The sequence below is a fragment of the Bubalus kerabau genome, chromosome 1, assembly GCF_029407905.1.
Source record: "Bubalus kerabau isolate K-KA32 ecotype Philippines breed swamp buffalo chromosome 1, PCC_UOA_SB_1v2, whole genome shotgun sequence".
Lineage (NCBI taxonomy): Eukaryota > Metazoa > Chordata > Mammalia > Artiodactyla > Bovidae > Bubalus > Bubalus kerabau.
Window position 1 is genome coordinate 154,714,571 of NC_073624.1, and position 16,382 is coordinate 154,730,952.

A 16,382-nucleotide genomic window follows, 5' to 3' on the forward strand; every position below is an offset into this window, starting at 1 on the left:
CTTTCATTGATAGAACCTTGGTGTAGTTTTATTTACATTCATTCAACTTTAGTTTATAAAGCCTTTTTGATCAATATGTTGTTGTCTCACAAATATGGGGAATTTTTGCCCATGATTTGTTCAAATGCTGTTTTTGCCTCATTCTCTCGTCTCAGCTTTTGGGACTCCAGTTACATGTATATCAGACCACTTATTGTTCCATATTTGACTGAGGCTCAGATCAAGTAAATAATATTGATCTTCAAATTCTAATGGTCTCTATTCAAGTTGAATAGTCCCTTTCCCCCATAGCATTCCCATCTGCTGTTAATATCATTGAGTAATTTATTTTGTCTTTTTAGATACTTTACTGTTATAAATAGAATTTGGTTCTTTGTAGTTTAAAATTTTATTTTGAAATTCCCACCCCCCCCTTTTTTTTAACTGATTTTGACTCTCTTTGAATTCCTTGAAAAGATTTATAATAACTTTTTTAAAGTCTTGTTTGCTTATTTAAACATTTGGATTATCTCAGGGTCTGTTTATCTTGCCTGATTTTTCTTTTGACTATGAGTCATTTTTCTGTGTAGAATTTTTTTTTTTTTTTTTTTTTTTTCTGTATACAAGATGCAGTGTTAACATGTTGCTAAGACTCTGGATCCTCTTATATTCCTCTTAAAACTGTTAACTTCTGTTGTAGATTGATATTTGCACTTACATTACTGGCTGATAACCTTAAACTTCTGAAGTCTTCTTTTTAGATCTTCTTAGGGAACTCTGTTTTAATTTTGCTATTGATCTTAGTGCAAAGTCCTAATCCTGGGGCACAGTCTGTACATCTAAGTGTTTCCATTTGAGGGTTTTGATATAAAGCCAAGGTATTGACCAAGTCACTTCACCTTGTCAGAATTACAACACTGAACTCTGATCCCTCATGATGGGCAATTTATGAAATGTCTAGAAGCTCTTTCAGCCTTTCACTTGTTAGTTTCTGCCAGGCTACTTGGAATTTTCCTGGGAATCCTCAGTTAAGGAATGAGCTAGGGATTTGTGAAGTGGTATATGCAGATTTCCTATCTCTGTAACTCCTCTCTTCTGGGATTTCCCTTTATAACTTCCAACCACTTGGTCAACCCTGATCTCTGGCTCTTTAAGGTAGTGAGTTTACAGATTTCATTTTGAGTTCTAGCTGCCGTGAGCAGTGCAGATTGCAACATGATTTCAATGGAAAAGCCATTTAAACATTGATATCACCTGATATGGTTCACTTCTTTAATAAAGGTCATTGAATTTCTCCATTTTCTGCCTGCTTTGGTAGCTCTCCAGTGCCTTCAATTAATTGTTGCTTATGTTTTCCCCAGAGTTTATAATTTATATCTGTGAGAGAGTTGATCTGACACAATTTACTTCATTGTTATCAGAGTCAGAATAGCCTTCTTATATATTCTTCTATAGGGCTGAAAATAGGGCTAGCAATATGAAAGAACTTTGGGGTTCTTTTTGCTCTTCTTATTTTGGGACTTGGGTTATTTTGATTATGCAAACCCCTTCCAGTGAGCATAGGTCTTCAGGTGGACCCCTGGCTCACCTTACCTCTATTTTTCCTGGTGAATGTCATTTAATAAGAGTGACCTCCATGCTTATTGGGGGAAATCTCCAGCTGTGCTCTCTGAAGATGCTTGGAATTAACTTTGATGCTTTGACTATTTTCATCACTGATTTTTAACTTTATTTTTTCTTGCACATCTGGATGTATTCGTCCATGGTAGATTGAAAGCCTACTGTGCATGAAGCACAGTTTTAGCATCTGTAGTTCAGCAATGAATAAAAACAAACAAACAGAAAAAACAAAGTCACCATTTCCCGAAGCTCCCTCTTTAGTAGGAAGAAGCAGACAGTAAACAAATAGTAAACAGCTGTCATCTTGTGATCAGTGTTTTGAAGACAGAGGAGTCCAGTCAGGAGCTGGTGGGTGTGTTTGTGGACGTGCTCAGAGAGCATGGTAAGGTAAGAACTTGCTGCTGTGGTAAATCCTTGTGCAGAGAGCAGAAGAATGAGAACAAGCCTCCCGTGGGAGGATTTAAGGAAGAGCACTGCAGGCAGAGGGAACAGCAGATGCGAAGCCCTGAGCAGGAGTGTGGTCAGTGAGCTTGAGGAGCAACCAGGAGACGTGTGGTCTGGAGTGAAGTTGACATTTTGGTTCCTTAGAAGCCATAGTGAGTACTTTGGTATTTACTCTGGGAGAGACGATAGAAAACTTGGATGGTTTTGTATAGAGAAATAACGTCATTATTTAAAGCCTTTATCTTAGATTCTAGGGAGTAAGAGGAAAAGCAGGGAGACCAGTTGGAGAGCTGTTGTGACTGATGACAGATAATGAGGATTGATTTGTTATTGTTGTGTAGTTGCTAAGTTGTGTCTGACTCTTTTGTGACCCCATGGATTGTAGCCTGCCAAGCTCCTCTGTCCATGGGATTTTCCATGAAAGAATACTGCAGTGGATCCAGAGGATCTTCCCCACCCAGGAATGGAACCTTCAGTTGCTGTATTAGCAAGCAAATTCTTTACCACTGAGCCACCAGGGAAGGATTGATTTTGATCAAATGATATTATTTGCTAAGAGCTTCTTCTGTCCTCTGGGTGATGCTACCCACAGAATCAGTTGTGTTCCACACTTACTTCTTGCCCTCGCAGTAATCAGATCTTGAAGAATCTCCCACTACATAGGAAAATACACATGATAGGGAAGAACACTTGAGTCGGGGAGGCAGACCTAGCATGAAGCTTTGGGCGTGGTGAAGTATTAGATTATGTGTGTGTATAGCCACATACCTCTCTGGTTAAGTCATAGCAAATGTCATCTGGCTAATGTCCATTAATGATTAGTTAATTATAAGATTGCCATTTCTGTCCTTGGTCTGACAGCTGGTTTACTTTACTGAAGGCAGTGTCTTTGGTAGGGTGTTCTTTTTTTTAATCACATTACAGAGGATATTATTTCTAAAAAGTGATAGTTTCAAAAACAAAGAAGATTAGGTACTTTCTATCAAATAAGAGAATCAAGTCCAGAACCTGGCACTTAGTAAATGTTTAGTGTTACTTGAAATTAGATTTACTGCTTTGTTTGATTAAAAATATCCGCCCCTGCCATTTAATATAGTAAGAGCAGCTAAAGAGAGCACCAACAATCAGTTAAATAAACAGTAACTTAGGTTGAAACTAGAAGTAGCAACTCATGTACATTTCTTAATTCAGTAATTACTTAAGCTGCTGGTGATCCTGTCTAGATGTGTGCATTGATGTGTGTACTTTCCCAGCTCCTTTACTTCTGCCTCCTGGTTCTCCTCTTCTCCTGCCTTCCCCTGCCCTTCCCCCTCCTCCCATCATTTGTGGAGGACCGCCAAGCCATACTGACCATTGGTTCCTGACAACTTGAGCACAGAGACTTCTTGCAGCCTTCAATTTTGTGTGGTCATTTGAGAGCATAACTGGACAGTCAGACCCACTGGGTTCTAATGCATTCTGTGAGATCAGAGAGTTTATGAAGCCTCTCCAAGACTCAGTTTACTTATCTATAAAATGGTTTCAGGGTGTGAGTGAGAGGGTGTAAGGTCACTTAGCTTAGTACCTTGTAATATACTCCCCAGGTCTCATGATCATGCCCCCACTCCCCACACATGAGGAAGCCGAGACCCTGGGAAATCCCAAGACTTGCCCAGGGATACACAGTATCTCTCAGGTCCACCAGCCCCCTGCTCTTGTTAAAAGGGAACAAGCACGTGTAGCGGAGTGCTGCCAGGCCAGCACGAGGGGCAGCAAACTGTGATGTGCAAGAGCACACCTCAGTGGGTGAAGGTCCTAGCCCTGCTGCTTACCAGCTGTGTGCCCCCAGGCTAGCTATTTAACCTATCTGTCCCTCAGTTTTCTCACCTTTAAAATGGGGCTAATGATGCCACCTTGCATAGAACTGCACAGAGGATTAAATGAAGTCCGATGTGCAGAGTACTTGGAGCAGCATTGAATCACTGCCTGTTAATATTGACATTGATTGTGAAGTGTAATTGATCGTTGCTGAGAGGTTGTGTTTCCATCAGCAACCAGTCCAACTGCTCACTTCCTCTGTGGTGGGTTCAGACACCCCCTTTGCCATCCCCCACTCTTTGCCCCGGGTCTCATTTTTGTTTGATCGGGGTACTCGTTTTTCCCGGGTGCCCCATCACTACCTTCCTCCCTGCTCTCACGGCCCCCCCCTCTGGTTCTGGTCTGCCATCTGCTGCCCTATTTGCCACTCCCACCAGGGCAGAGACCGCGAGGGCTTCGTGGGGTGCCCAGGCATCATGTCATGTCCCAGCGCTGTTGTACATCTTGTTTCAGAAATATTCTGCTGTAATGTTCTGTGACCTTTTCCATTGAGTGAGGTAGTTGGAGAGGCACTCAGTAAGGGAAAATTGAGCTGTTTTATTCCTCCCCAAGGAGTCTCCTGTTTCCTTTCCACCATTCATTTGAAAGCTATCATTTTCTTGATTTTATAGCTGAAAAACACCATTGATTCACTGGGTGTTAGATGCTAAGAGTTCTCCTATTGACATGCCTATTGACAGTTTTCAGTATATTCTGCGTCTAATTATCACTCTCGGCTAAATGATACACCTTGTGGACTTGAGCGATGGAGTCGATAGCTCTCACCACATTGTTCCAGCCGTGCCTATTGAGCCCAGTGTCAGGGTGATGTGATTTATGTGATCAGAAAGAAAATTTCTGTTGGTGTGCTGCATAATTAAAGCAAGTGCGGAGTGACTGGTGACAAAAAAGCAAGTCTGCTGATGTCATCCCCAAAGGAGGAGAGATTTCTATGGTAAGCAGCTGTGACAGTGAGGGATCTCTTCTGGCATCTTGTGCTTTGCAATTTTCAGGGGTGCGATTATTTTCTTCTCAGCCCCAGCTGAGGATCCCTCCACTCTGACTTCCCGTCTCCTCATGTTCGAAGCCCCAGGATGTGCGCGCTCTTGCTCCCCAGGACTGGAGCCCTGGGGCTAGCTCTGGGAGGGGCTTACTGTTGGGATGTGTGTGTTTTAGGAGGAGATGATTCATTGAATTGAGGCAGGTAGAAACCCATCATGAGTAGGAAGGATATATGGTTTAAGAAAAAAAAAAAATCTTGTCCTTTGTTTTGGCTAGTTTGAGTTTCTTGGGTTTAGAGTAAGGGTTGAGAAGGCCATCTTCTCCATGCCTGAGTTGAATCATCCCTGTGTGTGGATAGCGTGCTCTGAGGGGAGTGGATGGAGGGTCTTGCCAGCTGCAGACAGGAAGGCTGGGGAAGTGTAGGAGGCTGACAGGAGGTAACGCTGGCTTGTGGTAAGGAGAGAACTCTGGTGTAAAACACACTTCCCTCCTCTTGTACTGCCTTTCTGGTGATGCTCTTCACAAATGCCCTTCAGGGACTCTGAATAGTCAAGAACCTATTTCCTCCAGTGCTGGTTGAAGGACATTTTCTATGAGGCCAAGGGTCTTATTATTTAGCCAGTATGGACCTCAGTTTTCTTATCTGTAAATTGAACCAGGGAGCCCATTTAGCAGTCAGGTACAGAGGCTTAGTGAGCTAGAGGCTTGAAGAAGGGGTTGGAGAAAGTACTGGTATTAATCTGAGTCATTCTTGGACGAATTCACTGATGAGGTCATGGTTGGTCAGAAAGAAGTATGGTTTACCTAAGATGCACAGTCTGTATTTCATACAGGACTAAAGGATCTTTTAAGAAGAAAATGTATCACAGTGAGACATATAAGGATAGATGTGAATGGAGCATCTGAATCAAAAGGAAGGCATCGATATTTCCAGGCACCTGATTTGGCAGTAAATTTGGCCTGGTGGCTAGGAAAATTCACAAGTAGAATTGGCCTTGGGAGTTGGTGGGGTGGTTGAGGCCATGCAAAGGGATCAGGAGTCTGGGTATCTATAAGGTGGTGATGAAAGGGGCTTTTGAAGTCATTGATTCCAGACAGGTTACTTTCCTGGAAGCCACAGAGGCCTTATGTGATTTCTGTAACCATCAATTCTTACTGAATGAACCTCTGGATGTGGTACTTTTGCAATTCAGATTTTTAGAATGAGAGTGAGAGAAAAGCAAGGAGGGAGAGAGGGAGATTAATATTATGGCCAAGACATAAATAATTTGATTTGAGAAGGCTCACCCCATGCACAAGACCAGAGGCATCGTGATTTAAGTTCATATTTTCATAATTGGAATTTTTAGAAGATTTATTTATTTATTCTGTTTTTTGGCTGTGGCAAGTCTTTTTTGCTGCACCCAGGCTTTCTCTACTGGCGGCGAGCAGGGGCTACTCTGTGTTGCAACGCATGGACTTCTCACTGCAGTTGATTTCTTTTGTTGCAGAGCACAGCTTCTAGGTGCTTGGCTTCAGTTGCTGCAGCGTGAGGGCTCGGTGGCCGCAGCTTCAGGCTCTAGCGGGTGGCATGGTAGTTGTGCCCATAGGCTTAGCTGCCCCGTGGCATGTGGCGTCTCCCTGGACCAGGGATCAAACCTGGGTCCCCAGTGTTGCAAGGCAGATTCTTAATCACAAGCCCAGCAGGGAAGTCAGTAATCAGAATTTTTTAATAGAAAAGTTTTAAGACCACTGTTATCTTTGAGAATTCACTGATGTTTTGTGATGGGAGCGGCAGCAAAGTGCTTTGTCCTGAATGTGAGGTAAACCATGCAGCAGGGTTACTGAGAACTCAAGAAATCGCCTAGATTTTATTTCTTGTTAATCATTCATATTTATTTAGATCTGGGCTAATTCTCAAGCTGTTGATGGTCCTGGGAATGGGGAGACATCCCTCTACAAATATGGAAAGCATCTTTGAACATTCTTTTAAGAGTATGGATTTTCTCTCAATCTGTCTGTCGTAACAACCAAACACACTTCTGTGAAGACATGAATATATTGAGGTATGGTTACTGTAGCACGGCACTGCCGGAAGATTCTGGATGGCCAATCAGGGTAAAGTTGATCACCTTTCTGTTCAGGTCCTTTTTTCCCATCCTTGACTTGACAAGTGATCCAGCTTACAAGCCCTGACTCCCCCTAATAGATCACAGGCTACAGTGATCACCTGTGGTTTTGGGATAAGATGGTTGCATTGTGTGCTGGGATCCCGTGTTAACCACGGTTGGTTTATTTAGACAGTGGAAATTAGGGGAGAGAACGTAGCTTGGGGTTCCTTGACCCACAGTTCTTCCTGTTCAATGTCCTGGGCTTCTAAAATGCCTCTCCTTCCTGTGTCCTGCGTTTCTCTCCCTCCAAGACCACCGCCTGCTGGCAGAGGTGTCACCTGGTGGATTTTAGGGCGGTTCCAGAATTGTTCTCATTAGGTTGATGTGTACTTTGCGTTTCCTTGGGCTCCTTCTGGCCTCTCCATGTTTAAGCTCTGGGATCCCTGTTGGGGGGTGAGTGTGCAGAATATGTCCTCACCTCTCAATTCATTGTGACTTTAGCTCGAGGTCCATCCTGTGGCTGTTGCTGCTGTATTGAATCGCAGTGAGTGGAAACAGCATGGAAGATGGAGCGAGCAGTGAGCATATGGCCGGGGTTTGTGTGTGGAGGGGCGTGTGGGGCATGGATGGGAAGCTGCATTCTCTCTCCGGGATTGTCAGGAGAGGTAGAGCCTTCTGAGGAGATGATGCAAAGGCACAGCTAGCCCGACGGGGGTGTGGGCCTGGGCAGTCCTGGGCTCATCTGCTGAAGGGTGAGGTGGAGTGGGCGACATGGCTCGGCCCCGCCATCTACAGAGAGTCCAGAATTCAGGGCTTCCCTCAAGCAGCCCAGATCCTTAAAACGGCAAATTATTCTTTTTGTTCTTTCCTGTCTTTGGGATTGTTTATGCATCTCAAATGAGCTGTAAAGGGAATTTTGTGCATCCGACAAACTTTTGCTTTAAAGGAGGCAGGTTGGAACAAGGCGCCGTCACATTAAATGCTGGCTATTGTGCTTTTCATCAGCCTGATGAACAGTGGCCGAAAATGGCAGGGGATTAAATTGATGTAATGACAAGAATTCATATAGAAGACTGTGGGAATGGGGCAGAATAATGCCGAGGCTGTGCAGTATTGTGCCGTTCTTTGATCGGCCTTACATGGAAAACATAATATACCTATATTTATGCTGATTCTAAACAGTGAGTGCATAAAGAGAGGTGTGTTATTTTTCCTACTGTCTTGGAGGTGAAATTAAGGAGCTATCCATTTTGAGCAAGGGACATATTTCTGAGTAATGAGTTAAGTGCAGTTTTTGAACATTCGGATCGTATTATGCATCACAATAGAGTGTGTTTTTGTTGCTCAGTTGGGTTCTTGTTAAGCAGGCCTGCCATACATGGACATTTGTAAATTATTTATTTGTTAAAGGACGTTCCTTTTATTTTTTGGAAAAAAATCACCCTTGTCTTGGTGAATTTAAGCAGTATCAAGCCCGAGTAGAGAAAACACCTCCTTTCTCAGTCTAGGTCTTTGATGCCAAAAGTCACAGATGAGATGGTCCTGCCTTCTGGAGAAATACATATGTGTCTTTCATCTGGGAAATGTCTTTCTGGGGTAGTACCAGCTGGAAGATGTCAACTGGGATGACCAGATACTTGATGGATGGATGAGGGGTGCGGCAGAGGTGGCTGAGGGCCATTCACATGCAGTGTGTTTGAAAGCACTTTGAAAAGTATAGTGTGCTTAGCGTGCATTTGTATTCGGCGCACTATTTTTATTCGGCGCACTTCAACATATGGTTCCAAAGAAGAGGAAGGTGTTGCACTGTTTTCAAACTTTACTCGTGTGTGTGTGTGTGTTTTCCTCCTGTACACAGAGAAGCATCTTTAGGCATTGATTCCAGTAATGATGTTTATCCTTTCTAAGGCTTCGGAAGGAATTGCCCTAATTTCTTAGAACACTGCTTCTGTTACCTCCACACTCACTTTGGGAAAATGTGAAATTCCTAGCCCACTTTTAAGGCTTTCCACAGTTTTGACTGACTCTACCCTGCAGTGACGGAGAAGGCATTGGCACCCCACTCCAGTACCCTTGCCTGGAAAATCCCATGGACAGAGGAGCCTGGTGGGCTGCAGTCCATGGGGTCACTAGAGTTGGACATGACTGAGCGACTTCACTTTCGCTTCTCACTTTCATGCATTGGAGAAGGAAATGGCAACCCACTCCAGTGTTCTTGCCTGGAGAATCCCAGGGACGGGGGAACCTGGTGGCTACCGTCTGTGGGGTCGCACAGAGTTGGACACGACTGAAGCGACTTAGCAGCAGCACCCTGCAGTGAAGCCCTTGTGTCAGAAAGCCCTGCCTGCCATCATTTTCACATTTCTACTTCTGTTCATATCATTCCTTCTGTTTGAGCCCCCCTCCCCTGACTGTAGCCCCCCAGATGTGGCCCATCCTCTGGAGTGCTGCTGGCTCAGCTCCTCCTCAAGGCCTCCTACAGCCTGTCTTAATAGTGGACGTGTTCTCTCCGCAGCCCCCTGTGAGAATTATCCATGGCCTTGCTGTGTAGTATCCTCATCTGACGTGCTGCTTTCTTGGCATTAATGGTACAAGGTATTGACGATAATGGTAATGGAGATAATAAAAATACTTATTCAAAATATTGTCCTCTTTGTGAAGATTCAAATATTGCGACTCAGAGAGGTTAATTAACTTTTCCAAGATCACACAGCTAGCAAGTGGAGGAGCCGGGTTTTAAAGCCTGATAATTTCAGTCCGGGGCCCAAGCTCTTAACCACTCTGCATACTGCCTTCCTTATGGCTTCCTCACATCATGTGCAGCTATTTGTACTTAGTGGGTCCTTAGAAATCCCTTACTGAATAAATAAATATAAAACATTGGATGAAAATAGCAGCATATTCCCATATGAATAGGAGATTTTTGGAGGAGGTCCTAAGGCCTCAACATGTGAGTAAACATGGATGGAATTTAGATGGTTGGCTTCCTGGTTATTTTCATAGCACTTTTCTCCTCTACTGTTAAGTACCATCCCCGTCCCTTGCTGAGGTCTGAACTTTGTACATAGCCTGGGCTGACATGACAGCAGTTTATCCTGCATGAGTCAATTGATAATGTATCAGGTGCTCTTTGCAAGGTACTTGGGACTTCCCAGGCAGCTCAGTGGTAAAGAAGCCATCTGCCAAGCAGGAGACATGGGTTTGACCCCTGGGTAAGGAAAATCCCTTAGAGAAGGAAATGGCAACCCACTCCAGTATTCTTGCCTGGAAAATCCCAGGGAGAGAGGAGCCTGGCAAGCTATAGTCCATGGGTTTGCAAAAGAGTAAGACATGCCCTAGTGACTAAACAACAACAATGTTCTTGGGGTGAGGTTTTTTTTTTTCCTCAGTATAAAAATGTGTTTATTACAGAAAATTAGGCTCAAATAGACATAAGAAAAATAAGTTTTAATCATAATAACACTTTAAAATAAAGATTGCCTAGTCATACTTCTGCACAAAAACATACATAAATCTTTTAAAATGTATATCATAATATCACTAGTAAGAAGATTGAATCACTAATCAAAAACCTCCCACAAAACCAAAGTCCAGAACCAGAAAGTTTCATTGGTCAATTCCACCAAACATTCAAAGAATTCTACCAATCTTTCTAAAACTCTCCAAAAAATAGGAGGAGAGAGAACACTTCCAAACTTATTTTACAAGGCTGGTATTACATTGGTACCAAAAACAAGCAAAGATAATATAAGAAAAGAAAATTACAGGTCAATATCCCCATAACAGAGATGGGAAAATCTTCAACAAAATAAATTATATGATACATTAAAAGAATCATATACCATGATTAAATGGAAGTTATTCTAAGGATGCAAGAATGGTTCAATATCTACAAATCAATCGATGTGATACACTACATTAAAGTAATAAAGAATAAAACCTACATGATCATCTCAATAGATGCAGAAACAGCATTTGATAAAATTCAGTATCAGTTTGACTAACTCTCAACAAAATGGGTGTAAGAGGAAACACACCTCAACATAATAAGGGCCATATATGAAAAGCCCACAGATAACACCATACTTAATGGTGAAAATCTGAAAGCTTTCCCCCTAAGACCAGGAAAAGGATGTCCACTTATTGTGTTCTTGGGGTGAGTTTTATATAATTTTGGCATTTTAGGGCTAAGAGCTGGCTTGGCTGCTGCCATGCACATTTCTGGCAACCCTGGAGCACATGGCTAAGTCACCAGGACACTCTTTCCTGCTCTGCTTGGATGCCAATTCAGAATCCTACTCAGCACAGGACCCCTTTCCTTTTAGGATTCAGGAGACTGAGATCCAGAGAGGTGTTACTCCAGCAATCAGAGTTAGCCTGCAAAAGTACATCTATGTGCTCTTGCTGGTCTAATAGGAAGCAAAGAAACTAGACTCAGTCTCTTTCCAGGTATGGAAGCTGAGGGCCTGGGGCAGAGGGATTCCCTGCTCATTGCTGGCAAAACTGCAGCCCACACCCTCATCTCTACTTCCTGATTAGTCTGTGATCCCTCCTCGGGTCTGGAAGCAGATACACTTCCTGTACCAGCTCATTCAGTAAGACTTAGCACATTTGCTTGTGTGCATGCATTTTTCATCAGCTGCCCCCTGGAAATTCCCTCATCATGAATGTGGACAATGAATTGAGTGATGTGGATTCTGTTTTATTAGGGTTGCCTTTTGATACAACAAGTATTTATATAAGGCTTCCTGGTACTCTCTGCAATATTCACCCTGGAAATACAGTATTTTATTCTCTGTGCCCTTGATGTTGAAACGAAGCATATTGTTTCCCTTTAGGACGCCATTAAAAGTCGATGATGACCTTTACAATGACTAATAGTTTTCACAGGCTTTAATTGTGACTTTTTTTTTTTGGCAGAGCAGCATCCATCCACTTCATACATCTTTTGTATCAGGGAATCAATAAAAACTGCCGCCTTTTGTTGATGCTAAAGGAGATTTTATGCCGACGACAAGGGATTTGATTTAATATTCTCTTTAAATAAGATCAACACTGCTGCAGTTATAAACTCTTCGAAAAATTGTCAAGTCCATCAATATAGCATGAAACAAAAAGTTAGCAGCCTGGTATAAATTAGTACACGCACTGTGTCTTTGGGAAGGGCAGTAGATATTTATGATTGTATGCTGAAGTATATATATATTTAGAGATTTCTTTCTGCTCTTTCAACCGTGAGTAGGAATTGCAGAAGAGCATTTCATTACTACCATGTTCCAAACTGCAAACTTTCTTTGCCAGTTAATGATTTTCTGGGGGCAATTCTGAATGTGGTGACATGATATAAACAGGTATTTATGATCTGTGGTACAATCCTTATTGAGTATGGATTTATAGTTAAATGGTGAAGTGGGAATTCAGCCAGTGATTATTGCCAGAGCTTCTAGAATCTATATATATATTTTTGTTTCCATTATTCACATACACTTTCTTCTGGGGCCTGATTATCTCTGTGAGTCTGTTTTGCTAGTTTAGTTGAGAGGTGAATAGGAGACTTTGCAATTCAGGGCCATAGGCTCTGTGTGTTTGTCAGCAAGTGGGACACCTTGTCCCCATTACTATTCCCTCATACCTCACCATTTTTAGACTGTAATTATGTTATATGATTATTCCATCTCTTTGGCTCTCTTCTAGGTGAACAGGTGACCCAGTAGGAACAGATCTGATTGACAATAAATAACCGGAGTGAGCTTGTGTCCACAGGTTATGGCTGTGTCCTGGGGAGAATCCACAGTGCCCAAGATGAGAGACGCTGTGGCCCTTGGAACAAGAGCCAGCTTCCCCAGAACAGCTTCAGACCGGTGAGCATGTCACATGTGTTATAGATAGCCTGGGTGACATGGGTCACGTTAGCAGAACAGGAATAGGCAAGAGGCTGAGGCCTAGGCAGATCTGAGGTCAGGTGATCCGGGGGAGCAGGGTGTGCAGCACACCAGGGAGATGACAAGAGAGCCATCTAGAGCCCCAGCAGAAGGCAGTGGAGGCCTCTGATTTTATGAGGTTCTCTTTTAAGAGCAGTCTACTCAGAGTTGTCTGTGGCACCTGACTCATGGGGTGAAACCATTAGACCAGAGTTTGTTGAGGAGTAGTCCATAGACTGCTTACATCTCAGTTACTTGGGACTTTAATGAGACTCTTTCATGAAGAAGCTGAGTCTATGTTTTGAAAAGCTCTCCAAGTAAGTTCCATGCATATCAGTAAAGCTTTAGAACCATTGCTCCAGATGTAAGGATGTTTGCCAAGCTAGAACAAGCTCAGATCTCCTTTTAGCTTTTTCCAAAAGATTCAGGATTCATATTTGGAGAGAGTGATATTCTTTGAGTGGATCTGGGATAGAGATGTTTTATTCAACAGGGCTGTTTGAGAGACTGACGTTCTTAAGAAAACACATAATACGGTTGACCCTTGAGTATCTTGGGATTGAACTACAAGGGCCCATTTCTAGGTGGATTTTCTTCAGTAGTAAATACTACAGTACTGCATGATCTGAGGTTGGGTTGAACATGTGGCTAGGGAATCACAGATATGGAAGAACTGCATAAATGAGTGGCCCGCTAGAAGTTACACAGGGCTTTTCAACTGAGAGGAGGGTCTGCACCCCTAGTGTTGGTGCTGGTCAGGGGGCAAGTGTACCTGTGTCCTTTTCTTGTCCTTAATGTCTCATGGACATAAATGTGCATGTAATTTCAGATGTCTGTGGTACCCTCATCATGAATCCTCTGTTGAAAATTCTTGATTGGAAGGCAAGGTTGTGTACTTGTTACTTTTCACTGATCACCATGTGCTTGTTCCAACAATTGAGTTGAAGGCGTGATCAAAATGTCACCTCTCTGTATGGTCCTAGAGAAAGCTCTGATCGATGGAAATGCCAGATTTTCATCGCCGTGAATACTTCGGTGAACACTGTAACACGCGGCCCCCAGTGTAGATAATTAAGCCGTTTGTCGCCATTGGGAAGCATTGATGTTCTTGAATTTCCATTTGTGTTCTCCTTTGAATGGGTCCTTTCTGTAGCCCTAGTCCTACATGTGCGGACCAATTGTGTCACTTGTGCAGGGGGAAAAGTGAAGAACTTCCTTCTCTAGGACTCAGAGCCCTTGAAGATCCCGCTTTTTGGTCTGGTGGATAGGGCTCTGACATGGAGTGACTCACAGAAGCATGGATTAATGTTTTTTTTTGAGAGTTCCTCATCGGCATGAGTCACTCACCAGACCACACATCAGCTGTCTTCTGCCCAGTGTTTTTGTCATTGTGGAGGAGAAGAGTGTAAACTGATACTATCTCTGCTCATTTTCCTGGGTGGTACTTAAACTGCCTGAGTGTTCCTTTTTGGGATTTATTAAAGATTTTCTTTTCAATAAACATTTATAGCATGTTCAGTGAGCTTTCCTAAGGAGGGGAGGATCATTTGGCAGTCTCTTCAGTTATTGGATCTTTTTTTTTTTAATCTTGGGACACCCTTTTCCCACTGAGTCATTCAGATGTGCCTTCCTCTCCCTAGACTTGGCCCCACTGCCTGAAATGTTCATGTGTTTTGCTGTGAATACCAGCTGAGTGCAGGCGCCCGATTGACACAGCCAGATCAAAACGCTTTGAATTTTGAAAATGATCCCCCTCTTGGTATTGAGCCCAGTGATAAAAGCAAAGCAGTTGTCATCTTGAAAACAGAGCTGTATACATGGCAGAGCCTTTCCAATTAGCACACTTAAGATGCATGTTAGAAGTGACGGGAAGTGGGATGTTACAGAGCGAAATGTGGGTAATAGGGCTTTAAATTTTCATGTTTCAGTTGATTTTTTTTCTATTGCAGTTTGAAGAAAATTGTTGCACATTATTGGAGCTCCTAAGTGCATTTTAACACTGCTCTTTCAGTTTGCAATAATATCTTCCAAAAACAACAGAAATACTGGTCACAAAAAACGCTTGTGTCCATTGATTTTCCAAGTAGAGAGAAAGTAATATATTATTTAAAAATTACTACTAAATAACAATCAGTTTACGCCATTCTCCACGTACTTTTCTGCCTTTTGCCAAGCAATTGGTTTGATGGGATCCTTAAACTGAACAACCTGGCATTTTTGATGTTCACCAGATTCAGCATCAAAAATGAATTCTCGCCATACACATGTGCAGAGAAATTAAAGCCACATGTCCAGCGTAAAGCAAGGGGTTTGTTATCTGCAAGAATCCTATCAGAGTTATTTACATATGTGACATACCCCCTAGAACGTGGGTGTCTAGCATAGGGTCTGATATAGAGTGATGATAGTAGGACGTAGTCATGGTCAGTGTCTCTAGTGCTTACCACTTTCCATTTCGGGTTCTCCTCTCCTTCTTTGTACATAGGAGAGTTACACCTCCCTTCCCTCTTGAAGTTAGGTGTGCCTTGCTTTGGTCAATTCAATGGAGTAGAAGTGATTTGTGTCACTTCTAGGTGGAAGCATTTAAGACCCAGTAAACGGTGCACGTTTCTTATGCTATGGTAAACGCTAAAGCCTTTTATTGAGAGACCAATGTTATAAGATGCTGGAGACTCTGTAAGCTTGGTTTCCTAAGTGGCTGCAGTGACCAGAGCCCCCCTCCCCACTAGCCAACCCACACTAGACATGTAGAATGAGACAGAACCCACCCCTTGTTGCTTTAAGCTGCTGAGATTTAAGGTTTGTTTGTTCTTAAAGAATAATCTAGTCTACTTTGGCTGATGCACAAATTGACATTTATTCAGTGCTTTGTGCCAGGAGGTTAAAGTGCTCTCTGTGTATTAATTCATTTAATCATCACTTATAACTAAAGGAATGCTGGGCTGGAAGAAGCACAAGCTGGAATCAAAATTGCTGGGAGAAATATCAATAACCTCAGATATGCAGATGACACCACCCTTATGGCAGAAAGTGAAGAACTAAAGAGCCTCTTGATGAAAATGAAAGAGGAGAGTGAAAAAGTTGGCTTAAAGCTCAACATTCAGAAAACTAAGATCATGGCATCTGGTCCTATCACTTTATGGGATATAGATGGGGAAACAGTGGAAACAGTGTCAGACTTTATTTTTGGGCTCCAAAATCACTGCAGATGGTGACTGCAGCCATGAAATTAAAAGACGCTTACTCCTTGGAAGGAAAGTTATGACCAACCTAGATAGCATATTCAAAAGCAGAGACATTACTTTGCCAACAAAGGTCCATCTCGTCAAGGCTATGGATTTTCCAGTAGTCATGTATGGATGTGAGAGTTGCACTGTGAAGAAAGCTGAGCGCTGAAGAATTGATGCTTTTGAACTGTGGTGTTGGAGAAGACTCTTGAGAGTTCCTTGGGCTGCAAGGAGATCCAACCAGTCCATTCTAAAGGAGATCA

At 42.7% G+C, this 16,382-nt stretch overlaps 1 long non-coding RNA gene across 1 annotated transcript in view; it reads left to right on the forward strand.

The window, feature by feature from the left end:
- The window catches only part of LOC129620933 (uncharacterized), a 158,277-nt gene that overhangs the window by 88,460 nt on the left and 53,435 nt on the right, over positions 1–16,382 (forward strand). Inside the window, exon 4 of the long non-coding RNA XR_008698879.1 lies at positions 12,735–12,832. This is a non-coding gene — a long non-coding RNA (uncharacterized LOC129620933). The remainder of the gene's footprint in view (positions 1–12,734; positions 12,833–16,382) is intronic.